At 35.9% G+C, this 12,610-nt stretch overlaps 1 protein-coding gene across 7 annotated transcripts in view; it reads right to left on the bottom strand.

Annotated features, from left to right (window-relative positions):
* BMPR1A (bone morphogenetic protein receptor type 1A) overlaps window positions 1-12,610 on the bottom strand; it is a 142,662-nt gene that overhangs the window by 67,258 nt on the left and 62,794 nt on the right. For 4 of the 7 annotated variants that reach the window (XM_035023272.1, XM_035023271.1, XM_035023267.1 and 1 more), the window contains one exon: window positions 7,179-7,228. The exons of 2 other annotated variants lie outside the window; for them this stretch is intronic. The gene's annotated coding sequence lies outside the window, so the exon portion shown is untranslated. Of the gene's footprint in view, window positions 1-7,178; window positions 7,229-11,903; window positions 11,929-12,610 lie in introns of those variants that run through there. One more of the 7 variants, XM_035023275.1, reaches the window with a different exon arrangement.

Genomic DNA, 12,610 nt, shown 5'->3' with positions numbered 1-12,610 from the left:
ATGTTATGTTATGTTATGTTATGTTATGTTATGTTATGTTATGTTATATTATATTATATTATATTATATTATATTGAGTCCTTTTATTGTTTAACCTTTTATTGTTTTCAATTACCCAAAGTAACCCAGCAAATACCATGATTCAGGAACTAATTTACTACATTTATTTCCATGAATTCAACTGTTATTTATACAATGATAACTCACCTAAATATATATCTCAATCCAGATGCTTCTTTTGACCTAGATACATATTTCTGAAGTACTAAATATTAGAAGAAATCAAACAATCAACATACTCAAATCAAACAATCAAAATACCCAAAATGTGGAATTCCACAGAAACAGAAAATAGATTAATGGTTGTCTGGGACTGGGGGTGGAGGGTGGGAATGGAGAAAGACACCAAAATGATGATCTACAAAAGAAAGAAAGGGGCAAATTAGAATTCATCAAAATTAAAAATATTCCTTCTGCAAAAGGCCCTGTTAAAAAGATGAAAAGACAAGATACAGGATGGGAAAAAGATATTTGCAAGCCATATATGTGACAAAGGACCCAACTAGGATATACCAAATCTTTTCAAAACTCAACGTTAAAAAAAAATCACCAAGAAACTGGGCAAACAATATGAAAAGAGATTTCACTGAAGATGATATCTGGATGGCAAATCAGCACATGAAAAGATACAGTCAACAACACTAGCCATCAGGGAAATGCAAATTAAGACCCGGCTGAGATATCACTATATACCTACTGGAACAACTAAAATAAAAAACATGGCAAGAACATGAAGAAAATAAATCTTTCAGACATTGTTGGTGAGAATGTAAAATGGCACAGCCACTTTGGAAAATAGTTTGGAAGTTTCTTTAAAATGAAATACACACTCACATGTAACCAAACACACTCATGGTTGCAAAGAAATGAACATGAATATTAGCAGCAGTTTTATTTTTAATAACCAAAAACTGGAGAAAACAAAACGTCCTTCAAAAGGTGAATGGTTAAACAAACTGGTATATCCACACAACAGAATCCTATTCAGCAATAAAAAGGGGTAAATTTAGTGATACACAAAACAACTTAGGTGAATCTCAAAGGATTAGGCTGAGTGCAAAAAGGTCACATACTATATGATTCCATTTATAAAACACTCTCTAAATGACAAAATCATACAGATGGAAAAAAAAAAAAACCCTCATGGCTGCCATGGTGGGAGACAGCTGTACGTGCAGCACAAGGGAGATCTTTGTGGTGACAGGATCTGTGTCTTGATGCTACACATCTACATGTATTTTTAAATGGCACAGCACTATATATATAAAATGAGCCAATACCAGTTTCTGTTTGGATACTGTACATCACATATCATTATGTAACCACTGGAGGAAGGTGAAGGGTACAAGGGACCTCTCCTTACTATTTTTGCAATTTCCTACGAATCTATAATTATTTTTAAGTAATTAAAAATTTTTTAAACCCTATTTCCTAAAAATGTTCTCCCTCTGCTTAGAATTAGACTGTGAATAACAAAGTAACTGTTCAGACTATTCAAGATACATTCTTTCTTTCAAATCAGCTAGGGAACTTCAATTCTGCAGTGGTTTCTAGTATCCTATGGAAATGAGGAGTCCCCATAACAGAAGTCTAAAGAAACCAATAGTTCCTAGACCAAATTCTGGGTCTTCAGTCCTCCCTGTATCCCTCTCCCTCTGGGTCTGGGAAGCAGTGACTACTATTACATGAGTGCCCATCTGTTCTAAGAGTAACAAACACAACAAATTTGACGTAGCCACCTGCAGCAGGATGAACCCCCAAATAATCATCTATCATATATTCTTTCCAATTTATCCTTCCTGACAAAGAAGCATGAAACCACTATTTATGTTTTCCATTTTAATTTTTCTCTACAATTTACTAGACAATTTACACAGTATACACAGACATTTAAATTACTTGATACATCTTCTACCTCCCAAGTAAACCTAATTCAGTCAGTGGAGAAATACATATCACCCATTTATTTCCTATAAAATGGTAAGAACCTATCAATAGAACATTTATTTTATTAGCTGATAGGTGAAAGTACCCTGGGCAAGTTCCTCTGGAGAGTTTCACTACATTATGTAAAGAAGAAAATTTCTACTCTCAGGAATTACAGAAATTGATTTTATTTAGCATGGAGCCCTCCGTAGGGTTGAACTCACGACCCTGAGATCAAGACCTGAGATCAAGAGTCCTACCCCTAATTGACTGCGCCACCCAGGCATCCCAGAAATTGATTCTAGATTGCTAAAGGTTCAGCAATTCTTCTAAAAACATGCATTGTTTCTACTTCTCAGTAAAGTATAAATACTATTTAGAATTAACATTATGAACACCAATTACAGAGTTATGCTGCAATATAGTGAAATCATCAGGGACTAATTAATATAGTGCTATTCGCTCCAGTTTCTAAATGGTCCCAGAAGAATGCTGTGTTTACTTATTTGTGTACTTGCTTGTTTGCTTGTTTTAAATTTTAGCTTGCGGGCGCCTGGGTGGCTCAGTTGGTTAAATTTTAGCTTGCATCCCTCTTTTTTTTTTTTTTAAGTTTTCTTCCTTTGCTAAAAGCTACTTAGGATGCATACTTGCTAACACAGTAACAGCCCCCTCTATCCACTTTTCTTTTCAATTTTTTTTTTATTTATTTGACAGAGAGTGCACGCAAGCACAAGCAGGGGGAGCAGCAGAGGGAGAGGGAGAAGCAGGCTCCCCACAAAGTAGGGAGCCCAAGTGGGGCTTGATCCTGGGACCCTGAGATCATGACCTGAGCCAAAGGCAGATGCTTAACCGACTGAGCTACCCAGGCTCCCTTATCCACTTTTCATTTACATTATTCCTGAAAACCAGAAAACTAGTTTATTGAAGCTCTGTTTCAGGGTCTATAGAAATAAAAAGGCTGCATAGGACAGCCTGAAACTGAGGGTATAAAAATTGAACACATCTTCCATTATGATCCAGTAATTTTTATGCTGTGATATATATATATATATACACATATACATATATATATATATACACACATATATATATACATATTTTAAGTGCTGTGATATTTTTAAAAGACCACTTCAAGAAGAAGGGAAAGATAGGACACCTCAATGAGTCAACTCAGGAAAAAACAAAAATGGGAGGAGCTAAGAACTGTAAACATCTCAACATTTCTAACAAGATCCTGTCTCAAACTGTTCCTCTTGAATTCCTTATCTGGCTTAATGTACAATTGTTTACAAAGAAGTCTTTTTTTTGCCACCCGCTAGTAAAGGTGATAATGTACATACCCGAAACCCCAAAAATTTTAGCTCTGGGTATATAACCCAGGAGACCTTTTGCATGTATCTACCAAGAAGCATGTACAAGAAGATTCACAGCAGCATTTTCTTAATAGCAAAAACCAGAGGAAACCCAAGTGTCCAACAACAATAAAATGCATAAATTGTAGTATATTCATACAATGGAATTACCACATAGTACTGAAAAGGAATGTACCTTAGATAAGTATGTTAACAAGAATGAAATCTCAATACCATAATATTGAACAAAAAAGAAACAGTCCAAGAAGAATACATATATACAGTGATTCCATTCATATAAAGCTCAAAAATAGGAAATTCTGTCTATAAAGTATATTAAAGGAAAAATACAAAAGTGGGAAAATGTAAGGAAAGGTGATGGAGTAACACCAAACTTAGGATGATGGTTTCTTCTGGGAAGAAACAAGCTATTGTCCTGAAGCCTAGAGATGTTCAAAGAATGCCATTACATTTCTTGGGACAGGAGGCTGGGACAGATGCATTCATTCATTATTATTACTCTAAAATGTACATCTATGTTATATATATTCTTGTATATAGAATAGATTTTAGAATAAAAATTTTATTTTAATCTAAAGTAAATATGGCTAACTATAGTTAACTGCTAATATTTTGTAAATTGGGTATTAGGCATACAGGTGTCACACCACTTCCTTTATTTTTGGAATGTATCATAACTTAATTTTTAAAAATTAAGAGTGAAGCACTATTAAATTGTATTTTGAAATTTAAGGACAGAATATCACAAACCTCTAGCAGCAATAAATCAAAGCAAATACTAAGCTATTATAAAATGAAAAAAATGTAAAAAAATATAATCTGATAGAAAATACACAATGCTATCAATATAGCATTCATTCTAAAACATTTTAACTTTAGTCATGAAATACAAAAATATAAGCAGCAAATTGAAGGGTATCCTATTCAAAAAAAAAAAACAAGATAAGTTTTTATAAAAGACCATTGTAAGGGGGGGTGGGGGGGAGAAGGACGAAGGGCAGTGGAAATAGTGATTTATTCTCAGTTAAAGGAAACCAAATAAATATGACAACCAAATGCAAGATATATTCCTTAACTGGTTCCTGGATCAAAAATCAAAATAGGGGCGCCTGGCTGGCTCAGTTGATAGAACATACGACTTTTGATCTCAGGGCTGTGAGTTTAAGCCCCATGCTGGCTGTGAAGCCTACTTAAAAAAGTAAAAATAAAAATAGCTATAAAGAACACTTTCGGAAAGAAAATAGAGAAAATTTAAGTAAGGGCAGTATATTACATAATAGTATACTGATATTAAATCTCTTATGATAATGTAGCTCTTAAGGAAGGACAATCTTGTTCGTAGGACACACTTCCTAAAATATTTAGGGGTGACGTGTCAAGATGTTTGCAGATTAGTTTCAAATGGAGGAAAAAAGTGTACGTGTTTTGGTTTATTTTTTTTTTTTAATTTTATTTATTTATTTGACACAGAGAGAGAGACAGCGAGAGAGGAAACACAAGCAGGGGGAGTGGGAGAGGGAAAAGCAGGCTTCCTGCTGAGCAGGGAGCCCCATGCGGGGCTCCATCCCAGGACCCGGGGATCATGACCTGAGCCGAAGGCAGACGCCTAAAGACTGAGCCACCCAGGAGTCCCAAAAGTGTATGTGTTTTTATAAGCAGAGAGAGAAAGCAGATGAAGCAAAAGGTTAGTAAGTAAATAGGTTTTTACTATTGAAATAGTAAAATTTACAGGCGAAATAGGTTTTTACTATCTGTTCAAATTTTATTTTAATTTAAAAGTTCATAAATAAAAAATTGGGAAAAAATATGTACTTTATCAGCTGAGTTATAATTTCACACATGATTTTAGGAAACAATGTCAGTTTGACAGAGGTTACTAAAATCAAATATTGACAGATCTATAAGGAAGTCCCAAAGATCTTCTCTCCATCAGCAAATTTTAAAACTTTTTCCCCAGAAATTGTAAATTATGACTGCGTAACAGGATTAAAAATTATGTTTTGCTTAAATGGTCAAAAATTATAGCTGTGCTTCTGAAACAGAGCATTATAATCAGTCTGAAGACATACGGGCTTTTAAAAAAATTGCTTGGCAAATCACTCGTACTATATATAATTTACAAAGGTTTTATTTGATACTGAAGTAGATATAATCATACTGATATGTTAGAACATAATATTTTCAAATGTCCTATTTAGCAAATAGAAGAATGTTTTAAAATTTCTTTCTCAAAATAGATCTATTTCCTAATGATGCATACCCATAGTTTTCAGGATTGCTAAAGCAAGGTAATAAGGATAGAATGAATTCCTCTAAAACACAGGTAGTTTCCCAAAAAAAACTAATACTTCATGAAAATGGGTAACACTTATCACCTCGAGGATGTAGTGGTTATGTTGGACTTTAATCCAATTAATCTTATAAAATGTTTGGCTTAATTATTACTTACTAAAAACAAAACTACATTCACTAAAAACCCAACTTTCATTCATCCAAATGTGAACATCAATGAGACTAAATAAATGACATTATAGAAATTACAGAAAATAAAATTTTTGATTAACGGCACCCACATAAAATCCATCACTTGTACAGGGATATGCAAACAAACCATGTCCAACAGGATGGGAAATGGACTACAGATATTTCCTCCAAAGGCTGGGTGTGGGACAGTGTTGCTACATGCCCGTAGGTGGGTAAACACATAGGGAAGAAAGTTTTAGCTGGGAAACCTGCATTTAAATTCTCATCTCTATGAAATGAGAGGCAGGTAGTTAATTACTGAACAGCACAGTCTTTTAAATTTGTGAGTCACATGCCTAAGGGAAGAGCTTATAAGCAGGATGAGCAACAACCAAGGCAATCAAGTAAGATTTCAAAAAGAAGCAACAACAGGTTTTGAAGACTTTCAGACAGACAATTAGAAGCACCTATCTCAATATAATGCACATAATCCAACAGCCTGACTATGGACTAACCACTTTCTGCAAAACATGTCATGTACATTTGGGGCTATGTTTGTAAGGTTAGATATGTTTGAATTGCAGAGAATAGCTCTATTATCAACAGGCAAGAGAGACTGAAAGAGAAAGGAGAAAAGATCACTTGGTAATAATACTTCTGCAGGCACTATAGTGTATTTTAAAACATTTAAGATACAGTTCCCTGCTGGCAAGCAACATTTAATCACCTTCAGGAGTCATAATAAATACATTAATAAAAATATATTAATATATTAATATGATTAATAAAATATTAATAAATTTCTATGAATATATTAAAGCTCAAACAACAGCACCAAGATGGCAATGCAAATATTGCCATACCACCACACATGATTATCTGAGAAGTATCAAAGACTACTGCTCCACAGGTGGAGAGATCACTGGGGGCTGAATTTAAATTAGCCTTCCAAAGACTGGCAGGGTTTGACAGTATGCAAAGAGGGAGTGGTGCAGGTTAAAATGGGCATTCTATCAGGGGAACCCAGGGATGGTGCACTGTGCCTGGCCATTGTCCCACCTGAGGCCTGGATTCTAGAGTGGTGGAGCAGGATAATCCATGTGTGGCCTGCCCCAGATGATAAATACACAGCCACCCTGAAGCTCATGTCCATAGCAGACATCGATATTCCTTTTAGTTCTCTTTCCAATCAAGCATGAAGACTTCTGGATATAGAAAAGCCAAGATGTCAAGATGTTTGAAATCCAACCACCATTCTTCCAGAAGGAGAGGATTAAGAGAAGAATACAGGATTACGAGCATGGCCTCTGCAGTCAGACTGAGTACCAAGGTTAGAATCCTGGCTCCACCACTTACCTGTTATAATACTTTGAACCCAAAGTTGCTTCACTTCATCCATACCCAATCTGTAAAACAGGGAAAATAATTGCATGTGTCTAAAAGGTGAGGATCAAAGGAGTTAATGTAGGTAGAGCACTTAGAACAGTGCCAAGTAAATATATTCTAAGTGTGACGTAGTGTTAGGCTACTGACCTGACGTCTGCTTCCCAACATGGGTTTACCATAGGTCACTGAAAGTGCAAAAAATGAAACTGTGGATGAGGGGGGACTACTGTACTTTCTCTTTCCAAATCCTCGACCAACTGGGCATGATATAACAGCAGAATAAATATAAAATACTGTATTAAAATAAAATTATGGAAGGGAGGTGACAACTAAGGGTATGAGGTTTCACTTTGAGGGGATGAAAATGTTCTAAATGACTGGTGATGGTTGCACATATTTGTGAATGTATTAAAAACCACTGAAGAATCATGGAACACTACATCAAAAACTAATGATGTAATGTATGGTGATTAACATAACAAAAAATTTTTTAAAAACCCACTGAAGTGTACGTTTTAAATGGGTGAACTGCGCGATAAGTGTATTAATTTCACTAAGAGAGATTTTTATATTTCACCAATAAAAATCTACCAAGAATCGTGATGTGCATTTAGCTATATGGATGGTCTTGTAACATTTTTAATGATAACAAAACAAAATAGAAATAATTAAGTAAACTATAGTAAATTCATATTCTATAGTAATGATAGCTAACATTTATTAATTGCCAAGAATTATTTTTTATGTATTATCTCATTTATTACTTACAACAATCCTAGGTATTAGGAAAGAATGCCATCTTCATTTTCCAGATGAGGAAACTGAAACCCAGAGTAGTATTCTGCTCAAGGTCACACAGCTAGTGCGGACCTGGAGCCAGGATTCCAACCTGGGCAGTCTCAATACTGCCAGTTTGTATGGCCACTATTTATACTGCAGAAGAATAAGTACTTGAAAATATACTCACAATATATTAAAATAGAAAAATAAATCAGGTATCAAAAAAACAATAGATACATGGGCGCCTTGTGGCTTAGTCAGTTAAGCATCTGACTCGGTTTTGGCTCAGGTCATGATCTCAGGGTCATGAGATGGAGCCCCACCTTGGGCTCCTTGGTCAGCACAGAGTCTGCTTGGGATTCTCTCCCTTTTCCTCTCTCCTCCTCTGCCCTTCACTGGGAGCTCTCTTTCTCTCTCTCTTTAAAATAAATAAATAAAATAAATCTTAAAAAAAACCAAACATATACAGTATGAACCTGCTTTTGTTGTAATACATTAAAAAAAAAAAGATGGAACAGATATAGCCCCAAATTTAATACTGGGTATCTCTGAGAGGTGGTATTACAATGGATAATTATCTTCTTTATACTCTTCTGCATTTTCCATATTTTGTACTGCAAGGCAAATTTAAGTGAAGTTCTTAAAAAAAAAAAAAAAGGTAGAAAGATAGTAACAATTCCAAATACTGCAAAAGGGACAAGTAATAAAATATGGAAGAAGCTGCTCAATTTGCTAAATGGGTCACAGACAAATTCAGTGACAATGGAAGGGTAGATGTAAAAAAAAAAAAACAAAAAGCAGGTGCTATTCAGGTACAAACTGACATTTTGAGAGGTTTGGAGGTGAAAAGAATGGCATATAGCCTCGAGGTAATAGCAGTGTCAAGGGAAGATTTTGCTGGTTTGTTTTTAATTTGAAGGGAATTTGATCAGGGTTGTAATTGAACTGAAAATTGTCAAAGATGTAAAGAGAGATGAGAGGAAGGTCTCAGAAGATAAAGACTTAGCCTTAGAAAAAGGGAAACACTACTTGTGAAAGAGAAGAGAGAGAAGGAAAAAAACTCATAAAAAGAGATCTTTGAGATGGAGAAAAGAAAGCAAACGTACATTTGCCACTTTCAAACTTCTCTAGAAAATATAAAGTGAAGTTATCTTCCAAAACTGGAAAGGTGGAGATTAGGCACAGGGAGAGAGGTTTGGAGTAGTGGTACAAAATGCTGGAAAGCAACTGGATCCACTAATTTGCCAGAACTCGTAATAACGATCTAACGACCGCATGACCATAACAGAAAGCACTGCAGGAAGCTGGGAAAATCCCTTCTTCCCCGCAGTTAGTATGCACATGAAGCTGCACCACTCAAACACAAGAGAATCCATGGTATGCCTGGAGATTATTCCCCTATTAGTAATCCCTAGGATAATAACCACTGTAAGAGTCTATGAAGTTGATGTGCTATCACTTCTAGGAGATGACATGAATCATCAAAAGAAGCATCAGAGTTCAAGCATAAATTTCAAATTTGACAATAACAAGGCAGTTTTCTAGGGAAAATCAAGTTGCAAAGATCTTTGCATATACTTTTTTATATACATATAAACTTTGTATAATTGAAAAGTTTTCCTTAAACAGGTTGATTGTTACAAAACATGGTATTTTTAGTACAAATACCTTTCTAAAGCAGCTTTAAAAAAAATAAGTAGCAATCGGGTACTGTTCACGTAAGAGTGAAACACAGGGACCCTGACTGGACAACACTGTGGGTACAGGAGGGGCTTGTTAACTAGTGGGCTTCCCCATAGTGTAACTGGGCCGTCACCTGCCTATGCACATATGGAGACCCTCAAATGTCGGGCTCTGTTGCTCTCTTCTCTGGAGTCATTCAGTTTCTTAGAAATGAGTCCTCCAGTCTCCTCTGACTGCCAGTGTTCTACAAATAGGTAAGGAAAGGGACATGGACAGAAAGTAAGGACAGAGCTCATGATCCAGCAGATAGACTTCTGCTTAATCCCATTTATAGAGTACTCTTCTTCTGTATTCTCTCCAAATCTGGGATCTCACTGGTGTAGTTTCTCTAGACAATCAAACACCCAACTTCTGCTAGGACACTAAGTCCAGGAAGGGTCTAGCACTGTTCAAGATAAATATAATGCTATAGGGGCACCTGCGTGGCTCAGTTGGTTAAATGACTGCCTTTGGCTCAGGTCATGATCCTGGAGTCCCGGGATCAGGTCCCACATCGGGCTCCCTGCTCAGCAGGGAGTCTCCTTCTCCCTCTGACCCTTTTCCCTCTCATGCTCTCTGTCTCTCATTCTCTCTCTCTCTCAAATAAATAAAATCTTAAAAAAAATAAATAAACAAAATGCTATAAATGCAACCACATGAATAACTTTAAATTTTCTAGTACCATCATGAAAAAAGAGAAAAGAGTTGAAATTAATTTTAATATATTTAACCCAAGAGATCTAAAATGGTATTTCAATGTAATAAATAAAAATTATTATTAAGATATTTTCCATGTTTTCACACTTCCAAATCTGGTGTGTACTTTACATTTAGATTTATACCTGAGATTTAGCACCATCTCAATTAAGACTAGCCACATGCTAAGTATTCAACAGCTACATGTGGCTAGTGGCTACCATATTAGATAGTATAGTCCAAGTCATGCTAGGGTAACAAATGACTCCAAAATTTCAATGGCTCAACGTAACAAAAGTTTACTTGTGTCTCATGTGAAATGTCCAACACGGGCAGGCAGGGTCTGCTTCATAGTCATCCAGGCTGACCATCTTGTTCTTGTTTCAAATGAAACACATGGCTAAGTACTTCTTAAGTTTAAAGAAAAAAACAAAACAAAACAGAGAATCTTCATGGGCCTTTCACTATGTCAACCTAGAAGCAACACGCACTTCCCCTCAAAGACCACTGGCCAGATCAGTCATGTGATACCACCTAACTTCAAGGAAACAAAGGGATTAAATGTTCCCATATGCTTGGAATGAAAGGAGAAGTGGATGTGAAAGAGCACTAAAAAGTCATTTTCACAGGCAGGCACCTGGCTATGTGGACAAATGTGAGACAGAAGATCTAAGCCACAGATTCCAGGGCATAACTGTTTCTTATACAGATTTTTAAACCAGTGTTTAGCCTGAACTCTTACCCTGTTACATAAAACGAATACCTACAATTCTGGGACACTGACAGGGGTAAAATCCAGTTTGCTTGTTAGCATGTACCTCTATAAGCTAAACAGCAAGTAAGTATTCACTGGAGAGAACAGCAGGGAAATGTGAAAGTACGTATAAAACTGGGGAGGGTGCAAGAGTTGATGATCCAGAGCCTAACAGCAAATGGTTTGAAGCTGACATGGTAGCCAAACCTTTCTGAACTGGGAAAATACCCAATGAGGCCTCCCTTCCAGGACAGAGCCTTGCACTAAAGAAGAAACTGCTGGGAGTAAAAACAAAATTGAACAGAAAAAGTATAACTGAGACAATGGAAAGAGAAGGCTCAAGGAGGAGTAAGGGACAGTGATAGAACTAGGACTGGCCATCTTCTCAAACATAATCGAAAACAATTCTGTCAGGTTAAAAATGCTTTCCTGAATCATTATATTTCCTTCTAACACTCCAGGAAAACTAATTTCAAAATGACCCATGAGAAAGCTTCCAGATTCAAATCTCAAACAAGTTATTATAAGGCTAAAAAAACATCCTTACACACAACTAAAGCAAAACCAGAAGAGCAGCAACACAAAACTGATAATAACTATAACCTACTAAAAAGGTAGAAGCATTAAGTAAATTATATAAGGCATGAAAAACAACATCAGAACTGGAGAAACTCAGAAAAGTAAAAACATGACTCAAAAAAGAATTAGAATTTTAAAAATTTTAGGGTGCCTGGGTGGCTCACATGGTTAAGCGTCTGCCTTCGGCTCAGGTCATGATCCCAGGGTCCTGGGATCGAGTCCCGCATCGGGTTCCCTGCTCAGTGCAGAGCCTGCTTCTCCCTCTCCCTCTGCCACTCCCTCGGCTTGTGCTCTTCTGTCTATCTCTCTGTCAAATAAATAAATAAAATCTTTATATAAAAAAAAAGAATTTTAAAAATTTTATTTCAGATATAAAGACTAAAAACAAAGGAGCACAAGAGTAAATTAACATGACAGGTAATGTGAAAAGGAGTCTAATCCTAAAAATAAATTTCAAAAAATTTAATGAAGAAATAAAAGGATTCTAGGAAAAGTGACAAAAATTTTTCTAACTTTTATATAAAATAGTAATCACTGAAGAAACCCCAAGAAAGGGAACTAAACACTAAAAAACTATACAAAAACATTAAAAACTAATTCAAGCAAATTTTCCTAAAATAAGATTTAAAACTATATGCTTGGGGCACCTGGGTGGCTCAGTCATTAAGCGTCTGCCTCCAGCTCAGGTCATGATTCCAGAGTCCTGGGATCGAGCCCCGCATCGGGCTCCCTGCTCAGCAGGAAGCCTGTTTCTCCCTCTCCCCCTCCTCCTGCTTGTGTTCCCTCTCTCGCTGTGTCTCTCTCTAATAAATAAAATCTTTTATAAATAAATAAATAAATAAATAAATAAATAAATAAATAAATAAATAAA

This window comes from Mirounga leonina, unplaced genomic scaffold (genome assembly GCF_011800145.1).
Source record: "Mirounga leonina isolate KUSES-001 unplaced genomic scaffold, KU_Mleo_1.0 Mir_114, whole genome shotgun sequence".
Taxonomy (NCBI): domain Eukaryota; kingdom Metazoa; phylum Chordata; class Mammalia; order Carnivora; family Phocidae; genus Mirounga; species Mirounga leonina.
This window is presented reverse-complemented; position numbering and strand designations above follow the sequence as displayed.